Consider the following 18,061-nt stretch of genomic DNA (forward strand, 5'->3'; position numbering starts at 1 on the left):
TCTCAATGAAATAATGCAAATTTTCTTTATGCTTTGTTTCTCTGTTCTGCCAACTGAAGCTGAGTGGATAATTTGGGGTATTATTTTCCTTGGTAGTCACAGTAATCATGTTCAACCAGATGGCACAAATATATGAGGAAGCAGTTGTGCAAAGTGAAGAGGGTTCTTAGATCTCGCACAGCTTTCCTGTGCTCCGCATTTCGAAAGTTTCTGAGTCAGCAAGCCCTGAAGACATCGCAAATAGGATGCTATTTCTTCCCAGGGTCTGCCCATATTTCTCATGGCTCCAAGAACTACATTCCACAAGATTATTTTTATGTCCAACCATACATCTAGAAACTTGTTTAGATGGAAATAATGACAAAAATGACCCAGATGATTATCCTTTGAATTTATAGGGCACTTTTCTGAGGGACTCCAAATTCTTCTAAGGCTACAAGTCTCCCTGTCACTTCTCCTCCCTAACTACCATAATTCAAAAAGTAGTGATTATACCTATACATGAAGACTTATTTCAAGAATTTAAATACTTTTTAAAGAGTTAACCACAAATACAGAGTCCTGGCATGTTCCACCCATACCTGATGCCAGGAATTATGAAATAGGAAGCTGGCAGTGAGTTATGGTGCCTACTCTGGTTGTAAAGTAGTTTACTTTCTGCCTGAGTAAAGCATTAAGACGTGCGTCAGGTATCATTATCGAAGTTGTTCAGCAACTGTCAGCCCCCAAATAATTACAGACCACGGTTTCTTCTAAGATGTGCTCCCCACTTTCCACCATGGCGGTAACTGCCTTATACTACCTGTTCCATCAGCATTGCATGTGAGAATGTGAGGGGCAGGCCTGCTGCTTGCCTGAGGTTAATGATTACCCTGTGGATTTTCTCTACAATTTACACATTCTAATATTTTCCTGTTGTGTATGATCACCTGGCAACATTTACAGGGAAAGAAAGAAGTGCACTGCAGGTCAAGATTACCCATAGACTTTCTCACTGACTCTGAGCGTATGTGGGTGTGGGTGTCGATGTGTGTGGGGTGTGTGTGTGTGTAATCAACAACATTGCTGCAGTACCTTTGAACCACATTGGAAAAGGAGGAACCAAAGGCAAGAAAATGACTTGAATCAAAATCATCTCTCCAAGTGTATTATTGATCCATAGAAGGAATGTTGTTGTAGGGTTGCAAGATGACGTCCATGAGGGCTGTGTGCATACTGTTTAGGACAGATATTACTGCTCTATATATTTAAATTGATGTTTTGTAAAATAAACACACACAAGCACATGACATGAACCTTCGTCAACATTCCTTAAATACTGCCTTTACTAAGGAAAGCATGGGTCTTCATGTGGTTAAGAGACCATAATTTTGGCCTAGGAAGCTAGTCTTTATGTTGAGAAAATGAAAGCCCTCTGAAAATTAATAGTTCTGCATGTCTTCATTCACTTTACAAGGGCAAAACCATGCTGATTCCTGCACTGTAGCAATTTAAGGAGAGTAAGCATCAGCCTCACCTGAGAGATATGAATCATGATGTAATCTTCCCCAGATTGCCCCCATTCATGCAGCCTCCCACAACTTCCCAGTTCACTACAGTAATACATATCTCCTCCAGACACTTCTGAGAGTTGAGGCTGGACATCTCAGAAATATGAACGGAGCCTCTTTCCCAATAAGTTAGTTAATTTAGGTTAGTACATTAAAATTCCCTGAAATGGTATTTGGAGTCTCTTGGAACATTTTATTCCTTAGGCAAATGTGGCCCAAAATAAAATTGCATTTCCCCAAAATGCATCTGTTCTAAGGTTCAGGCCCATCCACAGAAAAATACAGCTGCCTCTCTGTGGCTTATCCTGCCTGGATACCTAATGAGGCTCTGCTAATCTCCAATTCCTATAAGCGGCTCATTTCTTACTACATCTTGGGCTTACAGCTGTGTGGCTTTTGGGATGAGATTCTTTTTAAAAAGCTATGTTGAAAGGCAATCCATTTGATCAGAGAGTAATGTCTTGACTTCATCTTTTATCAGTTCCCAGTGATACTTGGGCAGCAGGTGGAATCCTGCAGTTACCTTGTTTAACATTAAAAATAATTTCATTTTCCTGCCAGAAGCTGGTCTTACTGATCATGTTGCTGCTTAGAAGCCTGGAGAATCATGACTTTTACTTAACTTTTAGTAGTGAGAGATGGCAGATAATCCTAATTAAGAAAGAAACACAGATGGGGAGAAAGACTGCAATGCAGAACAAGAATAACAAGTCTACTGTAGTAGTGATTTCCATAATCCAAAAGAGAAAGGGAAATTGTCAAGGCAGCAGGAATTGCTTTCAAGAGCAGTCTCTACTCCAAGAATAAAGCAGAGATGCAGCTGAACTTACTCAGACCCTCTACTTCTTTCTTCAGTATGGCTGAAGATTTCAATTTAATCTAGTGCTGCAAAACCAACAGTTCAGTAGAAAACACCACCAATTATGAAGGGAAAATCAGTTTACTATTGCATTAGCTATATTTAAATTCAGCAGGTCTGGAGACATTTTCCCCAAGGCATTACTTCTTTTCTTTACTTCAAATCATTAGTTAAATCTTCTTTTTGAAGATTTAAAATTGATATAGGAACTGTCAATGCCTGTAGTCCTGTGACTTGCTGTAGTTGATAGTCTGCTGACTTGGGTGTCTAATACTGTTGTCAAATGATTGAGTGCTTATTAATTACATCCCTGGGCAATGGCAATGGCCATTACCCAGGGCAGCATAACATGAATGCTAAATCTGAATACGGCATGGAGAAAACCTAAGATTCTCAATAAATCAGAACCTATTTGTATATATGGCTCTCATAACAGACAATAGATCTTCTATGTACAAGCAATAAAAAACAAGAAGCAAATCTATCTCTAGAATTAGAGAAGTCATAGCTTTAGGGTCAGCTAAACCTAACTCCATGTAAACACATGAAGAGTCCATATTGCCTTCTAGATAATCCATATATTCACAATTTGAGTGGTTTATAACAGATACAACCAACTCAATAACTCACAAATGGAGAAAGTTATGGAAATTGATCAAAGAAATACTAAACACCAAGTATCTCTCATTCAACACTGAAAATTTACAAAAATAGTCTTTAACATTCAGAATCTAAAGGATTGTTAATGAGCCTAAACGACTTACTAGATCAGTGTCAAAGGTCCTGTAACCTAATGTAGAGAGAAATTTGGGTTCTGTTTTGGCTAGAAAGGGATAGTGAAACAATTTCAATTGGTTGACTATTGCGTATCTCACATTTTTTATATAGCTCATTTACTTCTCATGGCAGTGCAAATATTATTGTTTCCATTTTAAAGAAAAATAAATTGGGACCAAGATAATAGTAATAACACTTACAGTGATTGTTTTTATTACTATTAGAGTTAACATTTGGAGGAACAATATGTCAGTTAACCATACTAAGTCCTTTAACTGTATTATCTTACAGAACTGTTCCAGAAAAGGTCGATATTTTCATCCTCAATTTATAGATGAAGAAATTGAGGCTTGCAGAGTTAGAATAATTTGCCCAAGATTACACAGCAAAAACAATAAGGCCAAGATTAATACCACAGTTAAGAGCAGCTCTTTCAGAATTTGTCTAGCAGGATTTCTAGTTTTTACCAGAAAACCTCCCACAAAAATAAGACCAAACAACAACAACAACAACAACAACAAAAACCTAGTCACTTCTACTAGGCCACAGCCACCAATTGGGACAGATATGATATGCTTTACTTGCTATAAATCTGATAATTTTTCAAGTTACTGGTAATGTGAAATGTGATGGTCCTCTGTAAATTACCAGCAACAAGTGCAATAATTGAAAGTGTATGGTATTCACTAGGAAAATAAAGGCAATATTTAAAGTATGAAACCTAGACCAGGCCCAGTGGCTCACACTTTTAATCGCAACCCTTTGGGAGTTGATTGCTTGAGGCCAGGAGTTTGAGACCAGCCTGGGCAACATAGTGAGACCCTGTCGCTACAAAAAAACCAAAAACTTAGTTGGGCATGGTGGCAGACACCTGTAGTCCTAGCCACTAGGGAGGCTGAGGTGGGGGAGGAAAGACGATTTGAGCCCAAAAGTTTGAGGTTGCAGTGACCTATGATTGTGCCACTGCACTCCAGCCTGGGCAACAGAGTGAGACCCTATCAAAAATAAATAAATAAATAAAGCATGAAATCTAGTGTCAGGTATTTGTGGTCTAGTCAGTGATATACTCAGCAGGAGTATTACAGTTGTTAGTCCCTGCATTAGTATAGCAAATAAACAACTTCCCTGAACTTCTTACCAAAAAATTTCATGGTGATACCAACATTGCTTTGAGAACCAATAAATACATTCATAGCTCATTTATCCTCATCAGTTAACCTTCATCTTATAAAAGCACAATTAACTATTAACTTCATGATTAAAGGTTGTTCTCAATTTCAAGAGTGGGGACCCTTGAAGATTTTGCCAGCCAAGGTTACATTTGTTTTTTGATTATTGCTGTCTCAGCAAAATTATGAAATACCAGCCGGACACAGTGGCTCACGCCTGTAATCCCAGCATTTTGGGAGGCCAAGGCGGGTGGATCACCTGAGGTCAGGAGTTTGAGACCAGCCTGGCCAATGTGGTGAAACCCTGTCTCTACTGAAAATACAAAAATTAGCCAGGCCTGGTGGCACGCACCTGTAATCCCAGCTACTAGGGAGTCTGAGGCAGGAGAATCGCTTGAACCCAGGAGGCAGAGGTTGCAGTGAGCCAAGATCGTGACATTGCACTCCAGCCTGGGCAAAAAGAGTGAAATTCCATCTCAAAAAAAATATATATATATATATATTATATATATAATTTATATTATATGAAATACTTTAAGATCTACAAATTGATAAACAAAAAGTTCCAGGAAGAAGTTTGGAAATATTCTTGAATTGTACTAAAGCACCTACAGGATTTCAAAGTAATTTGCAAGACATATTTTCTAATGTAGGTTTTATAGTCTCTGGGGTTTTTCTACTTACTGATTGCATGAGGGGTCCAGGAACTATTACAGTGTGCATATAACAGTGTGTGTCTCTCTACTTCCCAGGCCCCCTTGCAGCTGAGTTGGCCATCCGACTGACAGCAAGCCCTGGAATGCAGCCAGAAGTGATAGAAGCCTCTTTCACACCATGCACCTAAAATATTCCAAGAAATTTTCCAAACCCACTCTCTTTAGTCCGTGCATCTGGAAGTGAAAGTTTTAGAAAGGGTAAAGTCACTTAATGGAAGGGGCCCAGATCTAGCCCCTTGGAGCCAAGCTGTCCAACTAGAAATTCTGCATTAGTATTTGTGGGTGAGTATTAACCTTTGTTGGGCTAAGCCATAGAGAATTGTTTTAATTGCAGCCAGCCTGATTTTATAGTGACCTTGGATCCAGAATATTACTTAGATATTACTAGTATCTACTTCATAAAGTCTCTGTGAGGATGGAATAAGATAATGAACTCAAATATAAAGCAACTCCTTCTTTACATGAGTTTGAGTCTGTAGTATATAAACTACAAGTTACGTGTTTTATGATATATGCCTCTAAAAATAAATACACATGCAATTATATATACACACACACACACACACACAAGCATATATATATGTTTGTAAACACACACCTCACTCAGTCCATATATTCCTCCACTGTGAATAGAAATGTATAGAAAGCAAGCAATCTTTAGGGTGGCCATTTGGTGGTTACCAGACATAGAAAAAGAAGGTAATAAAATATAAATTTTAGGACAGTCTTTTGGTGATTATGCCAGACTCCTACCAGCATCTTTCCATGCTAGATCAATGGAACAGAAAATTCAATCATGTAGACTCATAGAATGGCAAGCCCACAGGGTGAATGAACTCAATACAGCTCTTTATATCGAAAGCTGAGAAATAGAGAATTCAGGTTTGTGTACCAATATGATAACTTCTGCATGTTATTATAAAGCAAATGTGAGCTTTTCCCAAGATAGAAAGCTATTGTGACTGATTTCTGGGACTTTTAGAGGCCCCTCTATATGCAGCTGAATTAGATAGCCAAAGAACTCTTCCTAACAGTGGTTATTTCTGCATCAGGTGGTAGAAAATGAAGATCACAATTTTAGAAAAGATCCCAAAACTTTCTCACTAGAAGTTAGAGAAATCATCAGAATGACTAGCATAGGTAAAAATCAGTTATACCTATAGGTTTTCAGAAGTAAAAATATGTCTTTTGGATTTGCTTTTTTTTTTTTGGTTAAATAAACATGTATCCTGGAACTTAAAGTAAAATAAAATTAAAAATTAAAAAAAGAAAGATGGACAAAGGCAGTTAATTAGCATAAATAAAATACACGTTGCCAATAAACAGAAGAAATAGTTAACCAAAAAAATTTTCTAAAATTTAGCTTATCTTGAGGCAATATGAGGAGCTCGGACATTGGGTATATACAAATACCGGGGCTATTTAGGTAATCCTATCACAGGAACCCAACATTTTTCACTTTTCTCCAGCTCTGTTAAAAAGAAAGGAAAAATGTGTATACTCAGTACAACATTCACTTAATGCCACCAATTCACTTAATGCATTGTTTATATGTGCCATGGATACTAGTTACAGTGTTGAATATAGAAATGTGTACATATGAGTTATATAGTTCCTATCCAAAAGTCAGGAGGCCCAAGACCCAGGAAGAGTTGATGTTCTTTGTAACATATGACATCAGATCACAAAAAATACCAGAATAGTTTTGTTAAATAATTTTCTTGAGTACTAAAATTTTATAAAATTATTCTATTTTTAAAATATGTTATCTTAATATACATACTAATATTTTGAAAAATTACTTGACTGTATCAGATATATTCCTATGCATACAGTTTTGTAGGAATACCATAACAAATATCAAAAGCTGGGTGGCTTATACAGCAGAAATGTATTTTCTCACAGTCCTGGAGGCTGGAGGGCTGCGACCAGGTAGCAGCAGGGTGGCTTCTTCTGCGGCCTCCCTCCTTGGCCACCTCTTGCAGTGTTTTCACGTGGTTATTTCCTCTGCACGTGTATCCCTGGCATCTCTCTGTGTATCCAGATGTCCTTTTGTAAGTACACTAGTTAGATTGGATTTGGGATCCACCCTAATGGCCCCATTTTAACTTAATCATCTTTTTAAAGACTTTCCAAATACAGTCAGTCTGAGGTACTGGAAGTTAGAGCTTTAACATATGAATTTTGAAAACACACAATTCAACCCCTAACACTATATCATGAATTAAATAATATAGGAGAATATAATAGAATAATCATGGACTGTGGGGAAATTATATTAGAAACAGATTCCTGGTTGATCCAGAAGTAGATGCATCCCATGGTGGTTTTTAATCCAGTGGGGGTCTTTGCCACTGGCTAAGTCATTTAAGAATATGTGGAGCATCTTCTTCAGGCCAGATATTGTGGCAGGAGCTGTACATGTCAGCAATAGTCCCTGTCTTAAAGCTCAGAACCCAGTGAACACCCAGGAAAAGACATGAACAATAAAAATTTAATGTAATAATAAATAAGCACAACCATAGAAGAATAAACAGGGCATTAGAAGAGCAAAGGTAACTATCTCATTCTTCCTGGAAATAAGGAAATTTCCACAGTATAAAGGACACTTCAGTGAAATAAGAAGTTGAGCAAGAAGAAGAAAAACGAAGAAAGAGCATTTCAGAGACAGAAGGCAACCTGGGTGAAGTTTAAAAAGTGGCAAATTCTTCTGTATGCCTAGATGAAGATGTAAGCTAGAGAATAATGACAATTTGGTCAGAAGAAGGAAGGGCCTGGTGTACTCTCTAATGCACTTGGACATATCTAGTGTAATGCTGCCAAATACAACATTCTGCAATGAGGGAAATCTTCTACGTCTGAGGTGGGTTAGATAAGGTGGTCACAGCCTCTCTTAAAGAGGAACAAACCACCCAATAGTGCGCAAACTACATCCTGGGCTCATGGTTAGAACATCCTGCCACAAGCTGGTAAAAGAGAAGGGGAGAAAGTCCCCAAATTTCTGCAAGCACAGAAGCCCATGATCAATGTCTTTGGGCTGACCTATGCTCATTATAATAGTTAAAAACACTGCTGGGTAGAGAATTAAGATGCTAAGGAGGCATGCGATATATGTACTAGGATGGCAGCAATAGTGCATATGTGTCCAGAAGACCACCCACAACATGCATAGCAACGATGCCCATTCCCATCCCTTCATGAAAATCACGTAAGACTCTCATAAAGGGAGTTTCCCCAGCATCAGTCGGTGCTGTCTCACTTTTGAGCAGCCTGCTCTGATCAGCTGTCAGAGTGCACTTTTACTTTCCAATAAACTATTTTGTTTTTACTTTTTACTTTTTTGAGACAAAGTTTCACTCTTTTTGCCCAGGCTGGAGTGCAATGGTGCGATGTCTGCTCACTGCAACCTCTGCCTACTGGGTTCAAGTGATTCTCCTGCCTCAGCCTCCTGAGTAGCTGAGATTACAGGCATGCACTACCACACCCAGCTAATTTTTGTATTTTTAGTAGAGATGGGTTATCTCCATGTTGGTCAGGCTGGTCTCGAACTCCTGGCCTCAGGTGATCTACCCACCTCGGCCTCCCAAAGAGCTGGGATTACAGGTGTGAGTCACCACACTTGGCTTCCTTTGTCTACTTTTATTTGAACTCACTTTCAAATTCCTTTGTGTGGTGAAATCAGGAAGCTGAACTGGCCCACCGAAAACATGTCTGTGCTGTGCAGTATGGTAGCCACTAGCCACATGCAACTATTGAGAATTTGAAATGTGTCTTGTGCCACAGAGTAACCCAATATTTTTAAATTTTATTTAAATTGTTTTAAATTTAAATGTAGATAGCCAACATGACTCATGACTACTGTATTTGACAGTGTAGATTTAGAAAGGGTTTTTTATCTTTTTTCTTCATCTATACTGTCCACATGCACAATACACTCCAATCAGATACATTTTTCATTACGTGTGAGATGTGTAGCAGGATGTTTAAGTGGAAATTTGGCTGTGAATATATGGCAACAAGTATTAGAAACCAAAATGAGTTGCGAAATAGATCACCAAGTCAGGGTTCTTCAGAAAAACAGAACCAATAGGATGTGTGTGTGGATAGAGACAGAGCCAGCAAGCTGGCGATGCAGGATAGCTGAAGGTGGAGCGCCTGTCCAAGAGCCGGCAGGCTCAAGATCCAAGAAGAACTAATGTTTCAGTTTGAGTCTAAAGGCAAGAAAAAGCTGATGTCCCAGTTTCAAAGGAAGCAAGGCAGGAGGAATTCTGTCTTACACAGGGGAGGGTTGGTGTTTTTGTTCTATTCAGACCTTCCACTGACTGGATGAACCCATCCACATTAGGGAGGGGAGTCTGCTTTCCTCCACCTATTGTTTTCAGTGCTGATCTCATTCCAGAACACCTGCACAGAAACACCTAGAATGTTTGACCAAATATCTGGGCACCTGTAGCCCAGGCAAGTTAACTCATAAAATTAACCATCACACCAAGTGAAAACTAAAAAGTACTTATTAGAGACTTAAACCTCTCACGCATGTGAAGAATATAAGAGTTTAGACAGCAGTTGTGGAGAGAATTAGTGGGGACTATAGAGAGAGCTACTCAAGGGTTAGTCTGCTGTGAGAAACACCAGCTCCAAGGGAAAGGATCTGTTCACCTCTCACCTCAACCCTAATGAGAGAGCTTCGACCGACAGCTTGGTAGGTGTCCTTGCTATTGGAGTGACACAGTGGATTGAAGTCTGATTCCCATAGGGAAAATTCAAAAATCAGAGTGGGGCTGGCTAGCTGTTCCAAGCAGGAGGAAGGAAGGGGAGGCCGCATATTTCAGTTGCCTGACTCCCAACTTTGGTTGACACAAAGCATGCAAGAGTGTTTGCCATAACTAGATTTGGGCTACATGTGAACTCCTTTATTACAGGGTCACCCATAGGGGCAAACAGGCCTCAGCACAACAATGCTTAAAATACAGCATTCCTAGAGTCAGAGAAAAGTATATCACCTGCATCAAGGGAAATGTAGATGAGCGCTCTACATCTACATGTACTCTTTAGAAGTCCCAGTGTTGAGACTTCTAAAGAGAACCACAATTTCAGCACCCAAGAAGAAGAAGGCTTTTAACTTCAGCCATGTCCTGAGAGTATGAAATCAACTTTTGAATATACCAGTCAAGTAGGATATTTCCAGCCCACATATCCCTTCCTCCACGACACTTAAAACAATTAGAAACCACACTTTTCAACTTGAGAGGAGAGCTTGTCCAAAATGAAAAGGCTGACCACATCTACTTCCCCAACTGCAAGCTTTCCACCAGTCGGCCTTAGTTAGGAAAAGAAGAATAGCTGTAATCTGAGTGCAGTTGGACATTTTACCTGTAATATGAAACTAGACAAATCCAAGAGATGTCTAAGAGGCATAACTGAAGGCTTTTGATGAACATATTTGATGTAGGTAGTGAGGAAGACAGGGTTTTGAATATTATCCTTGGGTTTCTCCTTGTGTAATTCTCCCCAGCTATATATATTTGATGATCCTATGACTTTGTATTACCTAAGATTAATTACAAAGGTCAGTGGTATGGTGGAGTTTTCATCAAGAGCAGAGAAAAAACTAGCCCCATAGAGCCAAGCATTAAGGGACCAAGGAGAGAAAAAAAATCACTCTGTATCTAATAGTTGTGTTTATTTGTGTACCAGATACTTACACAATGGTATTCAAATGGTTGATCAATGGGGGGAAGGGGTATGATCCCTAAAGCAACATCTTAGAAACTTGGGCTAGGTGAAAATGTACATTTCAGTAGCTCAAAATGCCTTTCTAGAAAGATTGTGATTCTCTCAAGATGAGAATCTCTCCTATGAAGGATGGGGAGCCGTTACGTGATTATTAAAGGAAAATGACATAAACAGCCTTGTGTTTTAGAAAGCTCACCCTGATGCTTATGTGGGAAATACAGATGGGCTAACTTCAGACATTAAACACAAACATCTGCTGGGAGATAAATGCAATTGTTCTGGTGAAAGTTGATGAGAACCTGAGCTAAGAAGATAAGGTAAGAAATGCAACAAAGGGAAGAATTTCAGGAGATATTTAAGAGGCAAAATTAACAGATCTTGATAACAAAATCAGATGTAGGTGATGGGAAAGAGAGGCATTGAGGATGATGTTCAGGTTTCTGACTTGGGTAATTCTCTCTAGCTATATTATAGTAGAAACTCCAGAGGCATGAGCTGTGGCTTGGATCAAGGTGGTCCTTATACTTATCAAGTTAGAGCCAGTCCTGACTTTACGAGGTGGGCGCTCTGCTATATCACATCACTGTATCATGTTACCTTCCTGTGATAAGCAGAATAAGGGTCCCACAAAGATGTCTATGTTCTAATCCTGGAAACTAAATATGTTAGGGTACCTAGCAAAGGGAATTAAGGTTGCATGTGAAATTAGGTTGCTAACCAGCTAACTTTAAAATAGGGGTCGTATCCTGGATTTATCCAAGTGGGCCCAATGTAATAAAAAGCCCCTTAAATTTGAACGAGGGAGGCCAAAGAGTCAGTGTTATGGTGATACAATGTGAGACCTGAACAGCCTTTGCTGAATTTGAAAATGGAAGGGAGCCAGAAATGGAAGAACATAGGCAGGCTTCAAAGTTGGAAAAAAAAATCACATTTTTCCCTAGAACCTCCAGAAAAGAATATAGTTAAGCCAATACCTTGATTTCGTCCTAGTGAGACCCACTGCACACTTCTGACCTCCAGAATGGTAAGATGATAAATCTGTGTTGTTTGAGAACACTGAGTTTGTGGGGATTTGATACAACTGCCCTGGGAAACAAATGCACTCATCATTTATCCTTTCTCAGCAAATCCCTACTCTCAGATTCATCCACATTTCTCATTTGTTTACCTCTAACTAATGCTTTATTTATAGTTTTCTTGACTTGTTATTTGCAACTTATTTAAACAGTATTATAAGCTAGTCATTGTGTGCCTACTGCTGTGTAACTATCACTGGAGTAAGTTAAGCTACCAGGTGTATTCCCTATGAACAGTTAGGCCCATCAAATTATCTCAGTGCAAACATGAACAATAAGAACACCTTGTGTTGTAGTCTCTTTTTTTCTGCTTATCTGATTGCCATACAACTAAAACATTTCCCAAGTAATAAATAATTTAGTTATAAAATTTGGGCAGCTTTCTGTCATAAGATATAATATTTATTTTGCTGCTGAATTAATTAATGTTTGGGAAATGCCATGTAAATGTTAGCTCTTATCCTCTTCTTATTTATAGTAAGTACATAACCTGAAACTTAAGTCCATGCAATAGAAAATGCTGTGGACTGCAAGTGGTAATGATGGATTAACTTTATTTGTCCTTATGACTTGATCTGTAACCTGCATATAAAATTCAGAACTTGAAATGATGAAGATAATATCTCTCCACCCTAGCTTGGCCCAACACTCATGAAACACAGATGTGAATGATTTTTGACTGGCAGATTTCAAAATGAATATGCAGCCACTACAACTTTTATATAACTTTAAAATTCTGGAAGAGGAATGTAAGACTCTGTCCAAATTGTGTGTTTGGGGCAATGAGAATATTATATGTACAGTCCAAAATATATTTCCAAATACAGGTAAACAAAGGCTATCTTGATTCTGTTTTTAAGGTCGCAAATAGTCTGTCATGGAGTTTAGATTGTGAGTCTCCCTGCTACAAGATGGGTTGCAATTGGAAGAGTGCTTTATATTCCCCGTGCCACTTCCAAATGATCCTAGAGGTTAGCAGAAAACAGCGTTGGGGCTTCCAAAGACAAGGACTGAATTATATACTTGGTAAGACTAGAAATGATGAGAACATTGTATTCTTCAAACAAAGTAACAGCCAGACAGGCTAAAGAACAAAGAATCTGGCCTCCAAGAAATCCTTAATTATAACCCTGCACCCTAAAAGGACAAGAATATAAAGTGGGTCAAGAAGAAATGCATGAATTATATAAGTAAAGAAAACTGAAACACAGTTCCAGGCACAAAGCAAGCTATCTATAATTTACTACTATAAAATTCAAGAATTTTGTACCCTAGCTTATGCTATTAATCCGTAAAGATACAAAAGCCTTCCATATAAAATGATACTAGAAGCTGTAATTTAATTAAGGCTGAGGTACTATAGTTATTAATTACATGTGAAAATATTTGAAAATTGCTGGTATTTCTTAAAATTGAGTAATATGCTATAAATCTCAAACGGCAGGGTAATTGCAGTCTCCGTGGCAAGTCTGTTTGTACAGCAAAACCTGTATAGCATCTCTGGAGAACTAAGGTATAATCTGCAGCTGTGTAATTGAAGAAGATCTGACACATGGAACTATACAACAAGTTATTTTCAACTAGCAGAGCTTAGGATATTTTTCTTTCAGAATAAAAGTGCAGAATTCTGGATTATAATTATATTTCTACCACACTAAAATAGCTCACAAATGCTTATTCTATGTTAGAAGCAGGCTTTGAAATGGATAGTCTAAATGTATGGAATTTCACCACTTTTTGACAATGTAATTTTTGATTAATTTTCCAACACCATAAGCAAAATGCACCTGAACCCATATACACAGTGAATCCTGGGTGGGAATGTTGATTTAAATGTGTGTTTGCAATAAGTAAACATCCTGAAACACATCATCTTCCTGTTCACATTAACTGCCTCTATCAAATATTGAAACCAAAGTATTTTGTTATTCAAAAGAATATTGTTTTATGCCTACGTACGGATGGTTGTTCCAATCATCTTACAGACTCTAGTGCAACATGAGATACTTGTAAACTTCTATAGCCTATGCTGTATGGAAGCTTTGTAGTTTCTTCTCCACTTCCTTAATCTGAGAGTAGCTGGTTTGTCCCTGAGTTTTCCTGGGTGAATTGACTTTCCACCAAGTGTCATCAAGAGAGTTTGATTTCTGGTTCTTGCCTTAATGAATAAGAGTTGCAATTCCAAGTAGTTAGCTGTGGACCACACCCAGGTATACCTCTGAAGTAACCTTAGCATAAGTTCAGTTAGTAGATAAACCAAGATCCTCTCTACCTGACGAGAATCTAGCTAAAGGAAAGGCCACAGGGCTACCAAGGGCTCCTAAGAAGTTTCCAGCTTTTCATTGGCCATTTAAAAAACATCATATCACTTGTGGAACTTGGAACAATGAGGACTCTGTTCTTCATGAATGGACCTTGAGAGTGTTTTACAGGTAAAAGGAGGGAATTCAGCTCATTACGAAGACTTCATTCAAGGTCAGGATGTGGCTGGAAGAGCGGCCTCTTGAAGAACATGGTTTGAAAGGAAATCTTGTGAGGAAGTAAGAGAAAATGACTCACAAGCCAGCCACACGCACATCAGTGCAAGTTAGCAGGATGGCAGGTGTCACAGGGAGGTAGAGTGCCCTTGGTGCCTTTTGGATCCCAATATTTTAATGTTTACCGCTTATTGTTATATAGTAATATTCCTAACCCTGCATGTGGCACAGTTGTTTTCATAAAGACAGTTATAATGAGTGGATAAAGAAAATGTGGCATATATATACCATGGAACACTACTCAGACTACTCAGCCATTAAAAGGAACAACATAATGTCTTTTGCAGCAACTTGGATGGAGCTGGAGGCCATTACTCTAAATGAAGTAACACGGGAGTGGAAAACCAAAAATCATGTGTTCTCACTCATAAGTAGGAGCTAAGCTATGAGTACACAAAGACATACAGAGTGATATAATGGACTTTAGAGACACAGAAGGAGGAGGGTAGGAGGGAGGCTAGGGATAAAAAAAAACTACACATAAGTACAATGTATACTACCCAGGTGACGGGAACACTAAAATCTCAGAATTCACCACTATATAATTCATCCATGTTACAAAAAACCACATGTACCCCAAAAGCTATTGAAATAAAAAATAATAAAGACACTATTATGAAGATACTAGAATTAGTTCATACAAAACTAGCATGTGAGCTTCTTTGGTAGATGATGAACTCTGTGAGGGAGGGACGTATTCACTTTTGCATGCCCAGAATCTAGCATGATATTTGGCAGACAGTGGGTGCCAGAGAAGTGTTTATTAATTTGGATTTTTTAGTGTCCCTTAATTGTTTAATGTCTGTCTTCCTTGGCATAGGTATTTCCTAGTCCCAAGAAACTGTGAATAATGAGGTATAAAGCACATACTTATAGTAACATCATACACAGTGTCACAAGATTGATCCTAACATAGCTTCACTTTTATGTACCTTTTATTTCACTTATTACATAGATGTGAGTGAACACCCCAAGGAAAGACAGGTGTTAGGGCTTTATACATATTTAAGAATGTGAACATGCCCATAAGCCTATAGTTTGGGAGCAACACAAACGCTGAAAACTTCATGAGTCTCCTTCAAGGGTGTGTTCATAGTAGGTGCTCAATAGATGTTAAGTGACTGACTGCTAAAGGAATAATGGGGGCATTGGGCACTCGTCAAAAATAAAAGCTGAATTAATGATGAGAATAAATTTCTGACCAACATGGGAAAAATACCTGTACTATTAAATCCTGGATAGCTATAATTGTGCCCAGGATCCCATTTCTTCCATTCCACTGGCCGACTCAAAAGCAGAGCAAATGTGCAGAAGATTCTGTGATATGATTTTCAGAGCACAATTGTCTTCATCTTCCTTTCTTTCAGCCCCAGTAAAAAAACAAGTCCCACAAAGATGTAGGATCTCACTTTGCCTGCATTAATTCTCTGTCCTTTGCCCAGTTTCTCCTCTCTTGGAAGGCCGAGGCAGCTTCTGATTTTGATCATTTCATGTCCAGGTAAGCAGCGCTGGGAAGCATATGGGGGCAGGTCATTGAAGAGAAGAGCTACCATGCTTCCAGCTTCACTCAGGACACAGACGGCAAAGGCTCAATAGTCCAGAACAAAACAATCTTGATCTGAAGCTTGACAATCCCTATTTGCAGAACACTTACTGGCATTAGCTGAAAATTTGCTTTTCTTTAAAACCTTTCTCCCTGGAAATGTCACATGCAGGGCAGCTCACCTCTGTCATGGGAATGGCACCTCCTCTAGTTGAGGTGAAAACTGGAAAGATGAAAAAACTGGCCTGTTCTTAACCTAAATTTCCACGAACCCTTGGGAGCATACAGTAAGGTACTCCAAAGCCTGAGTGAAGGATGAGTGGAGAGGCAAGATAAAAATGTGGTTATTGTTATGACTTAATATCTTGGAAAACTCAGATCTGTTGGTGCTTGATTTATTTGCAGATTTCTATAATGTCAGAAAACTAAGCAGAGCTCGTAGGATTAACATGTTCTCTATTTTTAGTACACACACATACGCATAAAGCACAGTTACTCAATGACCAAACAGAAAACTTCCAAAAAACCTCTTATGCAGGAGAGCCCTGCCAAGATTTTCAGGTCTTGATGTTCAGTTCCATTAGCACAGCAGGTCAATATCCATTAAGTGTAGACAGTCCCTCAGACAGTAAGAACCACTGTGGGTTAGTGGTTCAGGGCATGGTTTTGGAGGTGCACTGCTGGGCTTGGAATCCTAGCTCGCCCATTCAATATTATATAACTCTATGTACATTATTTAACCCTTTGGAGCTTCATTCTTACCTATGAAGTGGAGAGGAGATGATGATAATGTACCTCCCTCACAAGTATTTAATAAAAGTGATGAACTTGGAAAAGTATATGTAACATAGTAAGTGCTTTACAAGCATTAGTCATACCTAAATTGGCACTTGAACACTACATTAGAAAAAAAGTTGGAGAAAATAGCGAGTAGGCTCTGTTGTCTTAGGATGAGAAAGTACTGTTTAAATGATTTTTAAAAAGAAGAAGAAAACAAAAAGTCCTTTGGAGCATAAAAAGAAATAAGGCCCAAGACTGTTGTGATAACATATTATGCAAGAAGAAGAAAGGTCCTTGAACTATGGCAATAAGGATAAATGTGTTTTAAATGAACATTTAAAAATTTCTGTGATTGAATCAGCCAACCATTAAATTTTAAATTAAGAAAGACTTATAGAGAATATAGACAACCATCTAGGCAACAAAAATGAAGATTAAAAGAAGTATTAATATGATTTTTACATAATCTCTTTATAATATTAATATAAATATCTGCAAAGTAGACTAGTGTAGGTATACCAAAACTTCTGTACAAAAAATTAAACTTAGATTAAGTATTCCTAACAAATCAAGCAAGTTGCCCATAGAAAATATATTTTTGCTTTCATATGTAAACACATCTAAATACCTATTACAAAAGAAAAAGCAAGAAAAATGCTTTCTTTTTAAATGCACCCCAAGGTAGCAATAACGTTATTAGTTCCACTTGGGATTTATTCACATATTCATTATATGAATGATGTATAGATACATATATATAGAGAGAGAGAGAGAGAGAGATCAGTTTCCTGACCACTGTATTAATATTTGCATAAAGTGTTATGACATTTTAAAGGCATTTAAAATCATTGAACGCCATCCCCAATTTTCAAGATTTAAAATTAAGGCCCACAAAGAATAATTAATTTCTCTAAATTATATACAAACTAATTCACAGTCTGACGATAGTTTCTTTTGCTGTGTGGAAGCTCTTTAGTTTAATTAGATCCCATTTGTCAATTTTGGTTTTGTTGCAATTACTTTTGGTGTTTTAGTCATGAAGTCTTTGCCCATGCCTGTGTCCTGAGTGGTATTGCCTAGGTTTTCTACTAGGGTTCTTATGGTTTTAGGTTTTACATTTAAGTCTTTAATCCATCTTGAGTTAATTTTTGTATAAGGTGTAAGTAAGGGGTCCAGTATCAGTTTTCTTCTTATGGCTAGCCAGTTTTCCCAGCACCATGTATTAAATAGGGAATCCTTTCCCCATTGCTTGTTTTTGTCAGGTTTGTCAAAGATCAGATAGTTGTAGATGTGGGACATTATTTCTGAGGCCTCTGTT

The 18,061-nt window shown here is 38.2% G+C and overlaps 1 long non-coding RNA gene and 1 other non-coding gene across 2 annotated transcripts in view; both read left to right on the forward strand.

The window, feature by feature from the left end:
• LOC116464002 (uncharacterized) overlaps positions 1 to 5,363 on the forward strand; it is a 29,829-nt gene extending 24,466 nt beyond the window's left edge. The window contains exon 3 of the long non-coding RNA XR_004246833.2: positions 5,108 to 5,363. This is a non-coding gene — a long non-coding RNA (uncharacterized LOC116464002). The remainder of the gene's footprint in view (positions 1 to 5,107) is intronic.
• LOC116466173 (U7 small nuclear RNA) lies at positions 3,607 to 3,665 on the forward strand. The gene has a single exon (XR_004247417.1). It is a non-coding gene; the product is annotated as a U7 small nuclear RNA (small nuclear RNA).
• Positions 5,364 to 18,061: the final 12,698 nt, after the last annotated feature.

This window comes from Hylobates moloch, unplaced genomic scaffold (assembly GCF_009828535.3).
Source record: "Hylobates moloch isolate HMO894 unplaced genomic scaffold, HMol_V3 SCAFFOLD_3, whole genome shotgun sequence".
In the NCBI taxonomy this organism is placed as follows: Eukaryota; Metazoa; Chordata; class Mammalia; order Primates; family Hylobatidae; genus Hylobates; species Hylobates moloch.